We start from the raw sequence: 13,391 nt of genomic DNA, 5'->3' as shown, positions 1-13,391 counted from the left end.
CAGATGAGGGTAAATCTTCCAGCAAAACAGCAATGTCTTCTTCCAGTATCTAAAGGAGGTCTAGAGGAAATCGGGAGAGTGAATTTTTGTATGGGCATGTAGTGACAGGACAAGAGGGAATGGCTTTAAACTGGCAGGGGGAAGATTCAGATTAGATATTAGAAAGGAGCTCTTCCCTGTGAGGGTGCTGAGGCACAGGCACAGGTTGCCCAGAGAAGCTGCGGCTGTCCCATCCCTGGCAGTGTCCAAGGCCAGGTTGGACAGGGCTTGGAGCAACCTGCTCTAGTGGAAGGTGTCTCTGCCCATGGCAGGGGGTTGGAACCAGGCGATCTTTAAGGTCCCTTCCAACCCAAACCACTCTATGATTCTATAGTTTTCTGATTCTATGACTCTATGATAACCAGCATTTCCTCAAAAAGCAGACTTTTAAATAATAAAAAAGATTTAGTAAAAACCTGTGAAACCAGCAGCAGTGACCAGCATTACTGACCCTGACCCCTTCCCTGGCCAGCAGCTGAGGCTGAGCTTTTCAGGTCCTTCCCTGGCTACTCCCCCTTTTGGATGCAGCTGCCTTCAGTGGTTAGCAAAGTGATTCCCATACCAGATAATTAATTGCTGCAATCTGTTAATGAGGTTTACAATGTACTTTGTGGGCCATCTGGACAAAAGATGGTTTGCGAGGATGACTGCAATGTGCCCCTGCTTTTTATCCTAAGTAATGATTAAATATGGACTAATTATGGAGGGGGACACAAACCGGTTACAAAGAGCCAGGGCTTGCAGTGATGGATCTATCATCAATGAGTAGGAACTTCAGCTAATAGGAAAATCGATGCCCTTCTGAGGAGGATGGGGAGAATCAATCAGTGCTGAGTGATATGTCAGACCAGACTCAGCAGTGGGCTTGGCTTGGGCCAAAGGCAAAGCACAGGAAGCAGGAGGGATGCTGAGATGCAGGGTGGCCACAGGACTGGCCAACCTGGCTTCAGGCACAGTGGATGCTTGGCCCCACCCAGCAGTATCTCAGAATCCTCCTGCCTAAGTTTGGCCCACATTTCACCACTGTGGCTGGAAATCTAACAAGCAGGGAGTTGCCAGTTGCTTTAAGCATTGTAATTCATCACATCTTCATATAATAATCACCAGGTGCCTGGGAGATTATCTTAGTAAAAAATCCAGCATGACAGGGTAAAAAGGAGTGAGAAAAGAGAGTAGTAAACCCAGAGAAATGTCTTCTCTTTGGCCCCCATCCTTGTCTCAGCCCCCAAATAATGTGATACTCATCTCATCCCCATTCGTCAGAGCTCATTTCCTTTTCCAAGGAAGTAAAAAGTACTCAGCTCTAATTTATGCAGCAGGGAGATACGTGAGTGTCTGGAAGGGAATCAGCTCAGTCAATCATGTGCAATGTGAAAACATGCCAGATCCACTTTGCAAAATGACTCCAATAAACGACAAAACAATATGCATGCGCTCTTAAGGAAGAGATTAAACAAAGACCTAGAGCTTATAATTGTTGCTGCTCTGGGGTAGGAATGATTTACAATAATAGAGGCCTGCCTGATGTGCATTTTAGCACGTTTTGTAAGCTTTTCCCAATACTTCAAATTTGTTTGTGCCCAGAATGATTAGAAAAAAACACCCTCTTCTACTTACCAGTGCATAAATCTTCATCCAGAGGCCATTAGAGAACAAATGGCTGCAGAAGAATGGTAGCCCCCCAAATTAGCAACTATTTATTGCCTCTACAGCCAACAAAGCTGCTTCTAAAACACCCTGAGCTGAGTATCCACCACTATAATGTAAGTTTAGGACTTACATTTAAAGGTTACGCTTCTTTTTAATGTCAAAGTACTCATCTGCAGAGAAAAAGAATGAGTAGCCTGTTATCAGACTGGGTGTGGGAACTGATATTTGCCATCAGTAAGAGCATTGATTGATGGGACCCATGGTCCTGAAGCTATTACATCAGTGAGATTTCTGCTTGGGGGGGCTTAGTCAGGAGCATCAACCATATATTAAACCAGCCTATAAGGACTAAAGCAAATACAGGTGTTTCTGCTTTTGCCTTCCTTCCTTCACCAGGCACTCTTAGTATGGCTGCACATCACCACCACACAGGGTTTTGTTCAGCATGTGAATGATGAGCTGCAAATACAAGCTGCCTTACACTACAGCTCTAATGTCTATTTTTATCCCCCTAATTCTCACTATACAATAGGGATGCTTAATATGGGGCTTGATAATTCTTTGAGGGGTCAAGCTATTTGAAATGATCACCCCTCCCTGTGAAAGCAGCACTTTGAGCTCACCGCTGCCTCCTCCCACTGTGCTGAGAATGAGTGGTGTTTTATTTATAGGCAAGACACAAAGCTGAAGGCCCAGGATGAGAGCTGCCAGCTCCAGAGACAGAAATAATATCTGTGATTGACATAAATGTCCAAGGCAACTGCTGACAGCCCAAACACAGCACAGGAGCAGAGCCTCTGACTAATAAATGGAAGGAAATTTGTACACAGCACAGGAGCAGAGGTTCCTCTGACTAATAAATGGAACAGGCTGCCCAGGGAGGTTGTGGAGTCTCCTTCCCTGGAGACATTCAAAACCCGCCTGGACGCATTCCTGTGTAACATTATCTAGGTGTTCCTGCTCCGGCAGGGGGATTGGACTAGATGATCTTTCGAGGTCCCTTCCAATCTCTAACATACTGTGATACTGTGATACTGTGATACCTTGAGAGATAAATACCCCTCAGCCTTTCAGCAGCAATTGCTGAAGGTAGGAGACCAGATAGATTGCATCCCACTGTTATGCCAACCTCCCCAAGCACAGCAGAGAGCCTCCAGACCAAAGCCTGTGATTTGGTGACTTGCAAATGCCAGAAAAGATCCCAAATTGGCATTTTGATCCTTAAAATTGCTTGTGTGTGCTCATGAATACCCTGGGTCACAGCAGTGGGAGGCTGTGACCCTGAAGGGTGGCCCTGATAGCTGCCATCAGCTGGAGGATTCCTGCACTCAGCAAACGGCCTCTGGTGAGTGACAGGTAATGCCCAGGCACTGGGCATAATGCCTCAGCATCTTCATGCATCAGGGTGCAAGCCAAAAGCTGCTGGAGGAAACTTTCTGGAGACAATTTAGCCAACAGATCTGGGGATATCTGTGACTTTCTAGACTCAAAGACCTACCCCAGAGCTCATTTATTCCCCACATCCCATCCTCATCCCTCAAATCCTTTCCCATGCTTGACAATAAGCAGAAACCCTTCAAATCATAGTGCTAAAAAACCAGAGGAGCTGGAAAACTTTGCTGTGGCTGTGATGTATGATGGCCACAGCCATGGAAAAGACTCTCAGAGGTAAATATACCCTTGGCTAAGAGCTGATGGGGCAGCCTGGGCACGGAGGGCTGTAGGAAATACATATCCTCTGCAGAGCACAAGGCAGCATGGCAGTATTGATTTCTGTGCTACCAGGTGAAGCTGGTAGGTGTCACTAGCAATAGATACAATTGAAGACAGAAGGGCAGGAGTGCTCAGTTTAAATTTCTATATTGAGCCTTCATCGCTGGGCTGGGGCATCTGCTTTTGGCACAGTACAACACTGGGAGTGAAATATAGGTATGCACAAACCAGGTTAAGCTTGTGATTTAGAGGCAGCCAGAGTGCTGTCTTGTCATTTGTTCTCTAGTGCAGTTATTGCCCACAAATAGGATTTGTTTGATGTTGAGAGCACCGTTAAAGACAGGACGGTGGCAATGGGTTCTGAGCACCAGCATTAACCCAGGGTAAGCGCATGTGTCAGTTGCCCTTCAGACTCACCAGGCAATTGTGAGTGGCTGCTGATGGAGTAGCTGAGACAGGCACACACCTAATCCAGCCCACCCTGAGCTCAGATGAGTTTGCCCATGGCCTGGCACTCACTTTCAGCTGGTCTTAGTCCACCCCGCTGCCAAGAGGATGTTTCTGCCTCCATGGTCCTGCCCTAACACTCTTCTTTCTATCAATACTGGAAACCTGATCTGGCTGAAAAAAATGATCTGATCACCTTTTCTCCTCTGAAAATATAGCTTCCTGCTGGATCAGTTCCCTGCTCTGTCACACAATTGCTACTGGCAGTGATGGGGAGGAGCAGGAATAGCACACTGGCCACGGGAGACCTGCCCATCCTGTGAAGGCTTCACTCCAGGCAGGAGCATCCTCTTCCTCAGCACCCTGCTATGAACCGGTGGGATAATTCAGCACACGGGTGTGTAGAGGGCTGCTAGAGATAGAGCAGTGAGTGCATGGGTGGCTTTGCTGCTGAGTCCCCTTGCTATGGGACATCCAGAGAGGGAAACTCCAGCCCTGGGCATCTGCCCTCATCTGGCTGGTGTACTTTTGCATTCCTTTTCCCCACACCATCTCACAAGCTTGGACTTCTGGAGCTGTGCTCTGAGCCATGGTTATTGCACACAACTTCCCCCTCAACTGCTCTGACAAGTAATAGAATTATCCTCCCCCAGCCCATAGGCCAGAAGCTCTCCAGCTTTAATTCAGTGATAAATCATCTCCATGGAGGAAGAAGAGTGAAAGAGGATGGGTGGGATGGAGCAGTATAGCCACAAACAGGGACCTGATAAAAGCTAATGAATTTACAGGGATTACACCAATCCTTTAGCGGATGCTGGAGACCCACATAGCTACACAGACCAATGTGATCTGCCTGCATTTCACTGCAATAAATAATCCCAAAGACAGGCAGTTTGCCCCCTTGCTTAAGAACAAGAAGACCGGGTAAATATTCCACTTGCTGCAGGTGGAGGGACATGCTGTGACCCTGCACCAGCTGGAAACCTGGTGAGTGCTTTGCCCGGACTAGGCTGAGCCCCCACATCCCCAGGGATGATATCTGGGGGGCAGCATGGGCTGGGAAAGTGGGTGCTGGTGCTGGTTGCCTCCTATTCATGATGGTCTGGCCCAGGACCCGGCTTGGATCAAGCCAGAGGACCCGGTCTGTAGAAGGCTGAGATGCAGCGGGTCCTGCCATGGCCTCATCCCCTTCCTCCAGAGGCAATCAACATGGTTTTGTTTTACAAGGCGATGCAGGCTAAGGGCTGTAGGCTCCTGCCTACCGCTAGCAGGGGTTTGGGCAGCAGAGGGAGCTCGCTCCTCTGCTATGAGCAGTTTCTCACTCGGAGCTGTGATTTACTTGTCCTGAGGTTACGGATGCTCTACACCGGGCCAAGCCTGCGAGGCAGAGGGCTGGCAGCTTAGCCATGGGCGATGCAGATGTGCAACATCTGTGCATCTTCTCCATTCGGGTAGATCCCGACCATCTCCATGTTTAACAGCTGTTTCCCGTGGTGTGGTTGCGCTGCCTACAAGCACAACTCTCCCGAGCGAGACCCTGCCCCAGAGAGCATTCCTCAGGGCTACACCTCACAGAGGCTCAGCTACCAAAATACCTGGCCCAAATGACAAGCTTGAGCTCTGCAGGGTAAAGGCTGAGCTCCAAAGGGCCCCACTGAGGTGTCCCACACCTGCTCCCTGTGTCAGGCAATGACCGTGTCAGTCATCCTTGCTCCTGCTGCGCTGGTGCTCTGGATACCTCTTGAGGAGGAGGCCATGAGTGGCAGATGTGAAAGTTCTAGTGGACCCCTGGCCTCCACCGTTGGCCATAAGCTGGTTTCTCCAGCGAGAAAGGCCAATTGGTCACTGGGGATTTGAGAGTGACTGCTCTGCACAGAGACATTTGCAAAGGACATGAATAATCTAAAAACTTTAATCACCGTAAAATGCCTTGAGGCTGGAAAGCAGCTTAATCTGTTCTTTTGTCTTGGAAAGAATTTTTTAATGTAACTATTAGTTTATGCCACTGTCAAGGCCTTTCTGCTTCTCAACCTGCCACACCAGTGGGGAGGCTGGAGCTGCACAAGAAGCTGGGAGTGATTACAGCTGTCCCCAGTTGACCCAAGAGGTATCCCAGACCATATGACATTGATCTTAGCAATAAAAGTAGGAGAAAGAAGAAGGAAACAGGGGACATTCTGAGTTACGGCAATTGTCTTCCCTGCGCTCCCAGAGGCTGAACACCCTCTTGTGGATGAGGAATAGTGAATTAATTCCTTATTCTGCTTTTCTTGTGCACAGCTTTTGCTGTTAAACTGTCTTTATCTCAACCCATGAGTTTTCTCACTTCTACCCTCCTGATTTCCTCCCCCACCCCACTGAGGTATAAAGTGAACAAGTGCCTCCGTGGGGATGAGCAGGGGTTAACCCACAACATGACCTCACCTACTTGGGCAAAAACAACCTCCATTCACACTATTTTCAGTGTTCCTGAGCGAATGCCTGAGTTTTCCCCATCCTTACCCGCACATGAACACCCGCATCCAGGATTTCAGGCAAAATGCTCCTGAGAGCTGTGCTCCTCCAAGCTCCAATGTAATTTCAGAGCAGTCCCTGGAAGACGCGGTAGATGGCACTCCAGATATGATATTCTGGGCCTAAAACTCCACTGCTGAAGTTAAACCAAAAATTAAGAAGCTGGAAAAGTTCAGGAGAGCTCTAAGCCTCTTAATTTAAATACAGATGCTGAACATCTGGAAGAAATTCCTGACACTGGAAGCTGCTTTTCCCACCTTCTTCAATGAGAAAGGTCCCACCCCTGATTTATCAGAACAGTTTGAGTGTAGGATCCTTGAAGTAGCAGTTAACCAAACAGAGAGATCTGGGGCAAGGCAGGTGGAAAAAGGGCATGGCCAATTTTATTATCATTAATAATAACAAATCCTTCGCTTGAAAAACTTCTCACCCCAGAAAGGACCTGCGATAAAGCTCGGTATAGAAATGTCATTGGATGTGGATGCTTTTCCGGTGGTTTTCAGCTGTGGCTTGGCTTCAGGGAGGTGCCACATCCCTGACCCATTTTCTTTACAGCTGCATGCAGGAGTCTTCTTAACACCACAGCATTACACAGCCATTGAGGCTGCTGCTCTGTCCCAGTGGCACCATCGTGGAAATGCAATGGGAGGCACTGCTGGTGATAGAGGTTTGACAAAAAATGATGTTTAATTGATTCTTATATCCTGCTGAGCTGCTGGATGGATCATACAGGTGTAAGCAGCCATCTCAGGTAGAGAAACAGCAAGACCCAGATTTACTGGGTGTAGCTGTTGCCTCCAGCAGGAACCTGTTCCCATTTCAAATGCCTCTCCTGAAATCTTACTTTCCACTTACTTTCCCTTTTTTCCCAGGTAGTGCAGTGGTCTTCAGGAGTTCCCTACAATGTAAGCCAAAAGAATCTCTCCTGCATTTCTGGGGGACAAGAGTTCGAACTACTTACAGATACTCTTTCAAAAGGGACACTTGAAGATTAATTTTTTAAGCAAAAAAAAAAAAAGTCTGATTTTAAATAAAACATAAGGCAATAAAAATATAACATTTTTAAAATTTTTTTTTTTTTTAGTCTGTTATCAAACTCTTCAATTTCAAGGGGAAAAAAACCTACTACTACATATTGGCTTATTTCTCCACATTTATCAAGCCTTTTACTTGCTTGGTGTAACTGTAAAATGATAAATCATAGAATCATAGAACAGTTAGGGTTGAAAAGGACCTTAAGATCATCTAGTTCTAACCCCCCTGCCATGGGCAGGGACACAAATAATACTGTATGTTTGCCTTTCATCCTACAACAGACCAGTGTAGCACTGGCCATTACACAGCATGTACTACATACATATTCAACCATATGTATTCATATTGCTGTCCAGATCAGGCAAAAGGCATAAAATCATCTGCTACTGAACTGAAGCCCTCTGAAGGTGAATTTGTCCCAGGTAAAGTCTTCCAGGAAGCAGGACAAGGAAACGTCTCTGGTTCTCAAGGCGATTTCCTTGTTCCTTGCTCAGGCTTCATTTTGGGAAACATTTTCAGCAATGTCGGGTCTGATCTGAGGTAGATTTGAGGTTAGAGGCACCCAAATCCCTCTGCAAAGCTATTGGAGAAAAGCCACTGGGATGGCTTCTTTGTGGATAAAAAGTAGCCTGCTTTAGGCGGCTCTTCTTGGGTGCCAGCAGAAGAAGAAATGCTGGAAACCACTGGACTGTGTTGCACTTAGGGTTAGCTGTAGGTGGAACTGGTTGGGGCTTTCCTTTCATATAACATGCAGAAATCAGCAAAATGGCCAAACTTTAGCAGGCAAATGGCCATCAACACACCTTGACCTCTATGTTTGTGACTGCCATTGACCAGGGACCACTCTGGAGACTTTCCTTTGGTTCCACATAGCTCAGGATTGGGCATGAAAACCACACAGACCCTGCCACTCTCATGCATGTGCACGCTCGTACCTTTTGTAGTGTTAATATCTTCAGTGCTTCAAGCAGCTGAGGTCCTGTGCACACGGTGTTCACAGAGGGGTTGTTCAGGGGATTCCTTTTCATGGGATAGATCAAGAAAAAAACCCCACATTTCTGCATAGCCATCCGAAATTGGAGCTGCTAAGTCATAAGTAGAACATACAGCAACCTTGCTGCAAAGGTTATGTACAACCCTCAGGTCTGTGCATGCCTTACCATGTCTAAGGGAGGCTGGATTATAAATGTCTGTTCTTCACAACACCTCTCTGTGCACATCAGTGGCAAAGGCAACAACAGGACATTTTATATTCTGCAGGTTACGTCCTATTTCAGTGACCCAGGTGCGAGAAACCTGATATTAAGTAAGCTGGGGAACTTGTGTTTCTCTCTAAATGGGATTCTGGCTGTCATTAATCCTTTACTGAGATGTGTGTTTCCAGAAGAAAGCATGTGTAATCAGAAAGACTGATGTGCTGATTTTTGGATGAACTATGTTCAGTTGCCATGGTGTGGAATGCCCTGCTGGGATAATTCACACTGCAAAGCCAGTGCAAGGAGGCACCCCCAAAAGATGGCTACTCTGTGAAGAGGGGTTATTTGGTGAAGGCAGTGTGTGCCTGTATCCTTTGGCTAGGGGATGGAGGTAAGAGCAGGTAAGGTGGCTGGCCTAGGATGCTGTGTTGCGAGAGGGATCAGAACTCTACATTGAGATGTCCCACTGTGTGATTCGTTTGTGATGTATATATTTTAGAGAATGAAGATCCCCAGAAATAAGAAGTGAATATTATTGGGTATTTTCTCCCCCATTAGGAAAAAAAAAAACACAGTGGAATTCTTCCTGTGCTGCAGACCAGGAACGTTCAGAATAAGAAAAGACAGGCAATGAGCAGAGCAGCGATGGGCCTCTGGCTCATTGCTGACCCCATGCTGTAATCCATTGTCCCAGGAGGACCTTGGATCCTGCATTTGACCTGGCACAAAACTGCCAGGTCCTTCTGGGTATCTGCACAGCACATTCTGCCTTTGGCCATCACCTGCAGCAAGGGGGAATTTGACTCAGCCTCATCTCTGTTCAGCTCTCTAAGCTAGACTGAAGATGCTGGTGTGAGCACAGAGGGAAAAGGGGTGTCCCGCCTGTCCCAGCAGTCCCTCAGGTGGTCCCCTCCAGGTTACATCCATGTAGTGTAGGACCCTGAATCCCACATTCAGCCATGGTGACACATTCTGAGCACACAACCACTGCTCAGTCGGTGTCCCTGCTTTTTTCCCCCTGTATAAAATTTGCAAAGTCTTGGAGAACACAGGAATCCTCCAAAGCTCAGAAAGATTTGCAGGAGCAGAAATCTGTTTCACATCCCTTTTATATGTATCAGCCTCCTCACAGGAGTTGTTAAAGATCTCCCCAAAGCTTCTGTACAGCAGAGTAGCTGCTGAAATAACACTGATATCCAGGAGGGTGACATTTGCACTGCGATGTGCTTACCTCTTCGTTTGTGTACAAGAGCAAAGAATAACTCAATCGAACCCACAGCAAAATTCCCATTCCCATGTACACAGTGATCAAGAGGAATTTAGGGGCTTGCTGCACCTCAAATAAGGCAACAAACGTACATATCCTGCATAAAGGTCCTGATTACAAACACAACAGATGGCTGAAATTCTCCTTCAGCACTCTTGCGTTTTAGTGAAAGTGCTAACAAATATTTAACATGCCTGGAAAAAAAAAAAAAGACAGGAAAAATTAATAGGATTTAAAAACCATCTTTAAGTACTTAAAGAGCAGCTTACAATCAATTAAAGCCCTCATAAACACAAGAACATAAACAACGTCAAAAAATTCCTGCATATTATAAACTGATTTGCCGTAGAGTGGCTTGCATGAAGAGATTAGATATGCTTTGCAGCATAAAACATTATTCTGTAAAGGCATTGTGTTTCAGCAAACACACCACGCTAATTGTATTAGGGGAAGTGCAGGTGAAGCATAATTCCTGGATTAGAAAATCGAAGACACAGGTTAAACAATATGTGTTGGTCAAGAGAGTGCTCCAAATGTGCTGGCAGATCTTAAATGGGATTTCTTTTTTACATTGATTGAGTTACTGGCATTTTTATTGCTAGACTCTAAGATCTGCTTTTTAAGTGTGCTAAAATCTTAAGCAACTTGAAGCAAATATAATGTATTAGGTACATGGAAGCAGGAAACATATTTTGTAGCTATTTCAAATGTTTAAACAAGCCTACTGACTACAGGGTTGAAAACAGCCCCTGAGATTGCTGCTACTCTAAAAATATTTCCCCATTGGCAAACTCTTTTAATTCACTTTTAATTCAGATCTGAAAATAATTAACACATTCTACAGGGTACATATGAGGAATACAAACACTATAACCGTTCCGAATATGGTTTTGGCCAACGATGGATATGACCCAAGCTAAATGCCGGAGCCAGGCTGTGTACTGCCTGTGTTGGTGGATTTTTCAAGCAGTCATGTGTGGTGTTTCACATGTGTGCAGAGCAGGTGTTTAGATGTGCTGGCACTTACCCTTAGTGCTTTGAGATGAGCCGGCATTAGCAGCCTTTAACCTTGTAAAAGGAAGCCCCATTACATGTGCCCTCCTATAGTGTCTTCATCTCAAACCTTCTCCAATGGAAAAGGAATAAAAATCCACAAACAGGAGGAAGCAATCCGTTTTTATTAAGTCAGAATAACTGAATGTAGGAGCTGCGGGATGCAAAGAAGAAATTAATTCGGGTCCCCCACATTTTGACAGGGAGCACACGCGTAAAGACAACACCTCCCTGCAAAAAAAAACCCAGACTTTGTCTTGTCAAAACGATCCTGATCTGGTTTTGCATGACAGAAACCTGCAATAAATAAAATAAAAGATCAAACAGAAGAAAGGGAAGAAAAATGGCGGTCACCCTGGGAGGAAGCTTCCTAGTGTATGATAAATTGGAAAATGGACAGACAGAACACGCCGACATACATTTTTAATGGCCCAATTGCTCAATTAATTCTTTCCCTTTTCCCTTTTTAATGTGAAAATTGTCATAATTCCTCCCAGATTAGTATAGATACAGGCCGACAGTCTCCCCTGCTCAAGGTATTTGCAGGACATAATTCATTCATAAAGCCGTAATGCACTCATCTATCATCTGAAATATTTTTTTTCCTCTTTTTTTTTATCTCCCCTTTCCTTTCCCCCCCTCCCCGTTTGCGCTTGGGGCTCTCGCCGAGTCTCTGGGCACTGATGTATTAGCTGGCATATGCAAGCTATGAATTATCAACTGAAAGGAGTCAATTATCCACTCTAAAAATGAGTGTCTGGGCACCAATAGCCTGAGGGGCCTTTTTTGTATTTACGAAATGATTTCATGGCAAGTAGAGGTGTGTGTGGAAGGGGGATTGAGGGGGGGGGAGAGAAGGGAAAGGGGTGGGTTGTTTCCCTTTTTCCTTGTGTCCACCCCTTAACCGGAGCAAGGCAAGGGAAAAAAAAATAAAGTAAAATAAAAAGAACATTTTGAACTTTTAATGCAAGAATCCATTTTTATATACACCCAGTTTAAGGAATGATTTCAGCAGGATGGAAAGGAGGCTTGTCTGGTGGCCATATTGCCTGGGCTTCTCCTCCTCTATCTGGTCTCAGCTCAGCCTTCAATCAAACCTGGAGCCCTGGCTGACTTCAGCTGCTAATAGACTGGATAGGAAATGGGATATTGGATAGTTTCTTGGTCCCCAGTCACTGGCTGTGTGCCTTGTCATCTCCGCAGACATTGATTTCTCCCTCTCTTCTCCCTCCACCCCCTGCTCTGCTAAGGGGCTGTGGCCCACCAAGAGGTAACACCGCATCAGCAAACCTTGCGTTGAGTTATGCTTAAGGAAATGAGGTCATTAGATGGAATTACAGCGGGTTTTGATAGCTCAGTAATAGGTTTTAATGATGGAATTTAACATAGGACCCCCACTAGGGACAAGGCTGATATACATCCAGACAGGTCACTTAATAAACCTCCACTTGGCACTTGAGTTGAGGAATTCAGGAGACTGAAACACAGCCCCTTTTAACCAAGCCAATACATCACTGGCAAGGAGGCTCTTTGGAAGGCTTTTTATTATTATTTTTGAGGTGTTTGATTGACTTAAAACACGCCATTCTTTAAATATGCACATTTATTTTACCAGATGCATTCTTGAGGGGGATTTCTTTAGGCAGCAGATGTTTTTCTTAGACATGAGTGGGCTGTTGTGCTCTTGGATGCTAAAGAGCCCATTTGATGGTGTGGCAAATTGTTTGGAAGTTTGGAGAGCTTAGCTGGCCTTTAATGTATTTGTTACTGACAGGTAAATTGCAGGTTAAGTGCAAAAGCAGCATTAGCTGAGGAGTCCTGGCTTCCACAAATCTACCTTGGCCTCTAATCTGAATACAAAAGGAAGGAAGGAATTAAATTTGACCCCTCAAATATGCTGTTCACTCAATCCTAGACTTATTTAGTAAGCTCCTTTAAGGTGCTTTCTGTTTGTTCTGGCCTCATCTCAAGCAGGTACAAGAATGCCCACAAAAGAGGACTCTTTACAGGTAGCAGAGTGGATCAAAGCCAGAGCCATCGCTTTGTGTGTCCCAACAATACCGAAGGTGCAGGCTTGAGGCTGTCTTGAAGGACAGTTCATTCAATTTGTGCCTAATACCATGATAGCTGCTGCAGATCTGCACAGTCCCCAAGCACAAGAGAGCCACCAAGCCTCGTGCTGAATGGTAGTTCATTTGTGTGCTACATCAGCCCTTGAATCAAGAGCAATGGAGGTGTCTGTGGCTGTGATTCCCTGCCCATGGGGAATGAAATGCAATGTTTGCCATAGAGGGACTTCACATCAGGGTGCTGCTGAGCAAAGGGCACAGTGATCGAGCAATGGAGATTACATACGGGTGGCTTGTAGATGTACAGTTCCATCTGATGCACAGTTCTGTCTTTCCTTGATTTTGAACTTCACTGCAAACCCCTGGGTTAACTGCAATGTCCTCTAAACCCTGCAAAGGAGGGCCTCT

This window comes from Pezoporus wallicus, unplaced genomic scaffold (assembly GCF_028554395.1).
Source record: "Pezoporus wallicus isolate ANWC-B61680 ecotype Strahan unplaced genomic scaffold, APGP_CSIRO_Pwel_v1 contig_10084, whole genome shotgun sequence".
Classification (NCBI taxonomy): domain Eukaryota; kingdom Metazoa; phylum Chordata; class Aves; order Psittaciformes; family Psittacidae; genus Pezoporus; species Pezoporus wallicus.
Note: the sequence above shows the minus strand (reverse complement) of the source record.